The sequence below is a fragment of the Monodelphis domestica genome, chromosome 6, assembly GCF_027887165.1.
Source record: "Monodelphis domestica isolate mMonDom1 chromosome 6, mMonDom1.pri, whole genome shotgun sequence".
Lineage (NCBI taxonomy): Eukaryota > Metazoa > Chordata > Mammalia > Didelphimorphia > Didelphidae > Monodelphis > Monodelphis domestica.
The window spans coordinates 38,743,328-38,750,987 of NC_077232.1; the positions used below are offsets into that span (position 1 = coordinate 38,743,328).

At 36.4% G+C, this 7,660-nt stretch overlaps 1 pseudogene; it reads left to right on the top strand.

The window, feature by feature from the left end:
• The first annotated feature begins 3,039 nt into the window (after positions 1-3,039).
• Positions 3,040-7,299, top strand: LOC100617709 (60S ribosomal protein L6-like; annotated as a pseudogene).
• Positions 7,300-7,660: the final 361 nt, after the last annotated feature.

The window sequence follows — 7,660 nt, forward strand, 5'->3', positions numbered from 1 at the left end:
AGGAAGGATGGATTGTAAATCTAGAGGAAGTAGAAGACTTATTAGTTATTTAGTCCAAATCTTTCCTTTTGGAGAGGAGGACAATGAGCTGCAGAAAAGTTAAAGAACTTATGGAAAATCCAATACCAACTTGCCCAATCAGTCAGTATCTGAACATAGATCCTTGATCATCACTAGTCAAGCCACTCCTTGATGGGCCTTCATTTCTTCCTTTGGAAAATGAGACAGTCCAATTCAACGAGCTCTAAGACCCTTGCAGTTCTAGATGTATTTATCTATAATGTTTACTGATACAAAAAACTCCTGGATGCTTTAAATTGGTATCTTTCCTGGCACTTAATCCTTTTACACTAAACGTACACTTGTACACTAAATGCACTTTTATTTTATTTTCATATATTTTTAAATTTTTATTTAATTGATTAATTAAGAAAATTTTTCCATCGTTACAAGATTCCTGTTCTTACTCTCCCTTACCCCCACCCCCACCCCCGTAGCCAATGAGCAATTCCACTGGATTTTACACATAAGATGCACTTTTAGAAAATGGTGGTGGGGAGCTAAGTTACTTAGTACATAGAGAGAGAGCCAGGCCTGGAGAAGGGAGGTCTTGGGTTCTAATATGGCCTCACATAATTCCCAGCTCTAAGACCCAGAGCCAGTCATTTAAGTCACATTTTCCTAGACTTTACAACTCTTCTACCTTGGAATCAATAGACAGTATTGATTCTAAGACAGAAATTAAGGTTTTTTTTCAAATGCATGTTGCATTATACATGTGAGTATAATGAAATAAGTATGTTCATGGCTGGACATGATAAATAGAAAAGAATGCCACAGAATGGGAAGTCAGAAACAGATTTCAGAATTATAAATAGATAATTTAAAAAGGACCTTAGAAACGATCTTGTAACTTTTTCAGTTTTCTTAGAAACCGGCGCCAAGAGAAGTTGAGTTACTTGCCCAAGGTTACAGAGATGGAAAGTGGCAAAATAGAATTTTAATTGAGGCCTCTGACTCCAAATTCAGATTTATTCCTCAAGATAATTACCATGGTTTATTTTTTTTATTTTTTTCCTACATTTTGGGTCAAATTTTCCCCTCTTCTAAGACAGCCAGCAATCTGATATAAATTTTACATGTACAGTAAATATAAAACATTTTTGCATATTAATCATTTTGCTGAAAAAAAAAGATGGAACAAAAATGAGAGAAAGTAAAATATGGTATGCTTCAGAATGCATTCAGACTCCATCAGTTTCTTTTCTCTGGAGGTGGATGGCATTTTTCTTCATGAGTCCTGGAAGATAATTTTGGATCACTGTGTTGCTAAGAAAAGCTAAGTCATTCACAATCATTCAGCACACAATATTATTATTGATGTGTTTAATGTTCTCATGGTTATGCTCAATTAACTTTGCATCAGTTCATGTAGGTTTTTCCAGGTTTTTTATCTGAAATCATCCTTCTCTTCCTTTTTTATAGCACGATAATTTTCCATTACAGTCATATAACCATAATTTGCCACTCTTCAATTGATATGCAGCCACTCAATTTTCAATTCTTTGCTATTACAAAAATATCCAATTATATATATGTGTGTATATATATATATTATATGCTTACAAAGTAGTTCTTTTCCTTTTTTATCTCTTTGGGATGCTGACCTAATAGTGGTATTCCTAATTATCATAGTTTCAAACTACATTAGTGATAGGCACACCCATATAGATTAAAGAAATCATGAATCATTAAAATAAAAATGTTTTGTTTTACTACAAATAGGTTGTTCTTTGTATTAGTGAAAAAGCCTAAGCAATTGCTCTAGAACCCCATCAACTTCTCCATCCAACCTCATCAATGTAGAGCATATCAATGGCTGAGACTGTAGATATTGGTATAATGAGACATGTCAGATATTGTCGGAATCTGCCTCACTAACCTCAGTCTTCCCCAACCTTTTCATCCTTTTGGTTTCTAGAATAGAAGAGACAGAAAGGCTTGAATAGATCTTCTGATTCACCTCCCTACCTTTAGACAGGTAGGAATTTATAATTTCCATGTTCAAAATAAGACTGCTAATACCTAGAGAGCTTAAGTAGATTTGGCCAAAATAACATGCAAAGTCAGCAGGTATATAACCAGGATCCCACTTCCCAATAAATTCTGACCTCAGAATTTTTAGAGTCATCTTCATCCTCTACTACAGTTCTAATCTGATATTTGTCGTCATTGTCACATCATATAAAGTTGGTCAGTTTTGTTAGATCATAGGTTTGGAACTAAAGTTACTGTAAGAACCATTTATCCCCACCCCAACATTTAAAGAGGAGGAAACTGGAACCCAAAGAGATAAGCTCTCTATTGAAAGGAAAAACTACCTATCTGTACTCATAAAATCACAAATTATTCCAGCACTCAAGTCTTTTTAAAAAGACTCATCTTGAATTATTTTAAACCTGAGCTAATTATTATCCTGAAAAGGAATTCACTAAAATTGAACTTTCAAAGGGAAACACCAGTTTTGTTTTTCCATTACAGAGTATATTTGGAGCTAAAGCTATCTTTTAAACCATAAGGTGCTCGTGTGAGAGAAGAGAAAATGATTAATGGAATTAAGAAGGTTAGAGAAAGTTGATTATGAAAACTAGGGAAAATATGGCATGTCTGTTTATTAATAACCATTTCTTCCCAGCATGATGAAAATCCAACAGGATTCCAGGGGCCATATGGACATGAGTGTGTGTGTGTGTGTGTGTGTGTTTATGTTGAATGTGCATTGGACAGGGCAGAGATCTCACATATCTTGAGTGGGAGAGTAGAATTTCTGGTAATTAATTAGGAATATGCAGTAAGCACACAATCTTGAAAATAATGAGTTCAAGAGTTACTGTTAGTTATCACTTCCTACATAAGTTACCAAGCAAAGGGCTCAGTGGGTTTTGAAATATTCTACAAATAAATAAATTGTGAAGATGGAGCTGTGAAAAGAAGTGAGAATCAACATTGATAGGTTAGCACTATGCTTCCGTTATAAACATGGACCACTGCCATTACAAGATGGTAGATTAAAGGGTTTGTTTTTTTTAAAGAAACTCTTTGGAGTTTGGATAATGAGACTTTTTAGAGTCTTCTGATAGTCCTTAGATGTTTTATTCGTTTATTTATTTGTTATTTGTCACGAAAGAAATCTGGGATCCTGTGCCCTGGTTACCTGATCAGGTAGGAATTTCCATATTTCTGGCTGTTGTACCTTTATCTATCCCTATTAAGGATGCCACAGCTCTCTAGATTCAAGTCCCTATAGGGCTGTAAGTTAGAAATAGAGGGAGCACTGTGTGCTCTGTCAGGTCATAAGGGAGCCACAGTTTATTGCCACAGTAATGCCTAATTGGCTACCAAGGGCCATGGGGGAAAGAACAGTATATTCACAGCATTCTCATTTACAGCATCAAGGAATTACTTGGAGGCCACTTATTTACTGAACAGCCAACTATGTAAGAACATCAATGAAGAAAGATATGATCCTTGCTAACGAGCAGTTTATGCTTCCTTTAAAGTAGTGAATTCTCCAATCACAGAATATATTCAGAGGTTAGATGAACATATTTGACAGAATATTACAGAAGAGTCATTTAATGTCAGACCTGGAAATCAATAGGAAGAGAGTTATAGACTTCTGTCATTTACTAGTTTCATGACTTTAAGCAAATCACTTTAGCTCTCTAGACCTCAGTGGTTGCATCAATGCAGTGGTACCCTACCTGCCTAAAGGACAGAGGATAAGGGAAGGTGGCCTCTTTTACCTCTAAAACATAGGATTGTATTTCAAATTAGTGACAAAAATAGAAGTCATTGAGTCAAAAGAGCAAAAGACGATGAAAAGATGGAGATGTGATTATTTTATAATTTTGAGTTGAAGTGATAGTCAATTTTATACATGTGTGCATTGGAACATACACACATATATGCATAATGAAACCCCCTAGAATTTTCTTTAAAAATCTAGATACCTGATAAATATTTTATATGTATATATAAATATTTTTCTTTCTTTTTTTTCCAATTTCCTCACCTTGTTACTGAAAGGCGATATTACTGATGTTTATTTTCTAAATCAATAGATTTACTACCGCTAAGTGTTAAGTTTGCATATACAAAATCCCATTCAAAACATATTCATATTTCAAAAGAAACAAATCTTTATATAAATGATAAGTTAAACTAGTCTATGGGCATGCACTCATGTCCCTTCTTTCAGGAGAATATTAATAATCCTTTAGGCTTGAATACTGAGAAAAAGTATTGTTTCATGGAACGATCACCTAAACATTAAAAAAAAAAACTGGGATCAAACTCAAGTTCTACTCCATACAAGCCCTGAGACTTTTGCTAGTTATTTCACATCTTTGAACTTCGGTGATTCATTTGTAAAATGGGGGCATCAATTCTTATACAGTCTTTCTCATGAAGCTGTTGTCAGAATAGCATTTTATAAGTTATATTTCTATGAGAGATAACATTATGAAAGAACTTGACTTAGTTCACATAACCAAAATGAAAAATTTTAGTACTTCAATGCTTCAAGACTTCTATTTAGCTACAAATTTTGTAAGTTACAAACTCCCTCCAAATATATAGATTTCAACCATCCATTCCTTTCTCTTCTATATGACTCATCCATGCCCACCATTAAATGATCCACTGGGGGCTCTCTTAACATGGTGGAGACCTGTCTCTAGTTTCTCAAGGTTCATATATTCCCATGGCTATTGTTTATCTCTTCACTCCCCCTCTACAACCCAATGGTCGTAGATTCCCAAGTAGCCAGTTTCTGATAAGCACACAAAGACATATCAGCCTTATTACTGATTGCATTTCCCCTTTTTAATCCAGTGTTGTTTTTGTTTGTGTGCCTGTGTGTGTGTGTGTGTGTGTGTGTGGTGTTTTATATTATATATTTAACTCTCTATTCTTTATCTGATCCAAACCTGAACCATTTTTCTTTGGATCTCAACACAACCAAGAAGGACAGAGACTTTGAAGTGCTGGGTATGAAAATCCCTTAACAATGAGGATTCAAGCAGTGATGGAAGAAGCTGGAACAAGGAACAACGGGGCACCATTAATGGAACTACTCCATTGTTAAATTTAAAGGGAACATTTCTGGAGTAAATAACATGTTGCTTTTTTGCTTCTATTACTGCACTTTAGAGAGTGAGTGATAACTTAAAAGGCCATTGTGTAATCCAGCAACCCACAGGAATGTGCAAGTAGGCATTTGGTGGATGCTGCTCTGGGTGGAGGGAATGGGTCACATTAAAAGGAATATTGTGCCTGGCTACCAATTCAGCATTTTCTATGTTGCTTTTTTTCTGCCTACTCATGGCCAGTCAATTTTATACATTATTTTGTCCACCATTAGCCAAGGCCATCGCCTTGAAATTGGAGTGAGCCTTTGAAAAGCTTGTTAAACAAGAAACAAATCCTCATTTGTTATTTTAACTTTTGTATTAAAGATGTCCAGAGGACAGTGGTAGGGAGGCAGATGGAAGTGGGAGCAGAAAAGGATAATTGCTGCAAAGTGGGTAGAGGGAGTGATGACTAGACCCTAAGTAACAAAGTAATTGCCTTTCCCCGTCTAAAATTTCATTAGATTTAAGTTGTTTTTGTCTCCTCTTTGTAAAGATATTTTGTTTTGTTTTGCAGTTACAATTCAAGAATGTCTCAGTGTATTGTCATCTCTGGAAAGGGAGGACAAAAGGAAATTAGAGCTAAATGGAAGGATACTTCTCAACTTTTCCAAGTAGAGGAAAAAAGAAAAGCTAGTAGATTTGTTTGAATCAACAGGTATTTATTTTATGTTGCATTGCTCATGATTACTTGGGTCCCTTACCAATGTACTACCATCCTTACTATTATGAGCATACAAAAAGGAGAACCATGGAGAAATGTTAGTTTAAAAAGTAGCATCTGTTAAGCATCCACTATGTACCAAGAAAGATGTGAGGAACTGAGGACACAATATAAAAATGAAATAGTACCTGCTCTCAAACTTACACTCAAATAAGGGGAATAAAATACAGGAATAGATTAATAAATTCTGAGAGGAGAAGCACAGAAAAGTAGAGAAAGTCCATGATGAAAGTCCACAACAATGAACCAGTTGAACATCTGCTTTAGAGCCTAATCTTTGGAGAATATAATTGTAAGAGTAATGTTGGGAAGGACTATAAAGTGCTTGTTATAGAACGTAATTAAGGTTTAGTAAACTATTTAATCCCCATTGCCTAGCACTTACCACTTTTCTGACTTTTTTTAAATTCTTACCTTGTCCCCACCCCTGCTATTAGACAGGAAGTCCAGATGTGAATCCTCTTTCCTGTCTCTCAAGATGGAGGATAACAAAGCACAGAAGGACCAAAAAGGAAAAAAAAAGTCAAAAAGGAAAAGAAGGACCAAAAGGGGAAAAAAAGTCAAAAAGGAAAAGAAGGAAAGGAAAAACACAAAGGAAGATGTGGCTAAAAAGGTGGTGAAAAAGCCTTGAAAACACTGCAGTCGGAACCCAGTTCTGGCTTGAGGGATTGGTAGGTACTCAAGGTCTGCCATGTATTAGAGGTGAGCCACATACCAATGGAAATGAACTGTAACAAAAACCTGAATTGAAAGGAAAAAGAAAGAGAAGGTGCCTGCTACTATCACAAAGCCAGTTGGTGGTGAGAAGAATGGAGGAACTCTTGTGGTAAAGATTCAAAAATGCCCAGGTATTATCCTTCTGAGGAAGTGCCTAGAAAGCTGCCAAGTTATGGCAAAAAGCCCTTCCGCAAGCATGTAAGGAAGACTCTGGTCTAGCATCACCCAGGAACCGTTCTGATCATGCTCATTGGCTACCAGAGCAGCAAGCGAGTTGTTTTCCTGAAGCAGCTGACAAGTGACTTGCTACTGGTCACTGGACCTTTGACCATCAACCATGTTCCTCTGCGAAGGACCCATCAGGAATTCGTCATTGCCACCTCTACCAAGGTTAACCTTTCTGGTGTAAAAATTCCAAATCATCTTACTGATGTTTATTTCAGGAAGAAGAAGCTGCAGAAACCTAAACACAGGGAAGGAGAGATTTTTGACACAGAAAAAGAGAAATAGGAGATTACAGAGCAGCCTAAGGCTGATAACAAAGGGATGGACCCTCAGATCCTGCCCAAGATCAAGAAAGTTCCTCAGTTCCTGGTCTACCTGTGCTCTCTATTCTCTCTCCCCAATGGAGTTTTTCCTTACAAACTGGTGTTTTCAATGCTTTAAAAAGATTTCTTATTTAAATATTTGGAATACCTTTAAAAAAACACCTTACCTTCTCTCTTAGAATCAATACTAAGTATTGGTTCCAAAGCAGAAGAGTGGTATGGGCTAGGTAATGAGGGTTAAGAGACTTGCCCAGGGTCACACAGCTAGGAAGTGGCTGAGGTCACATTTGAACACAGGACCTCCCACCTCTGGGCCTGGCTTTCAATCCACTGAGTCACCCCCTCTTTTGACTTTTAACTGATACACAGAAATGGTTCTAAGAGGGATAGTCAGGGTTTTTAAAAGAAAAGAACAGCAGTGGAAGTGAAAACAAGTTTGTGGAAAGCTTGGCATGGAATGGCAAACATTATGTCATTCA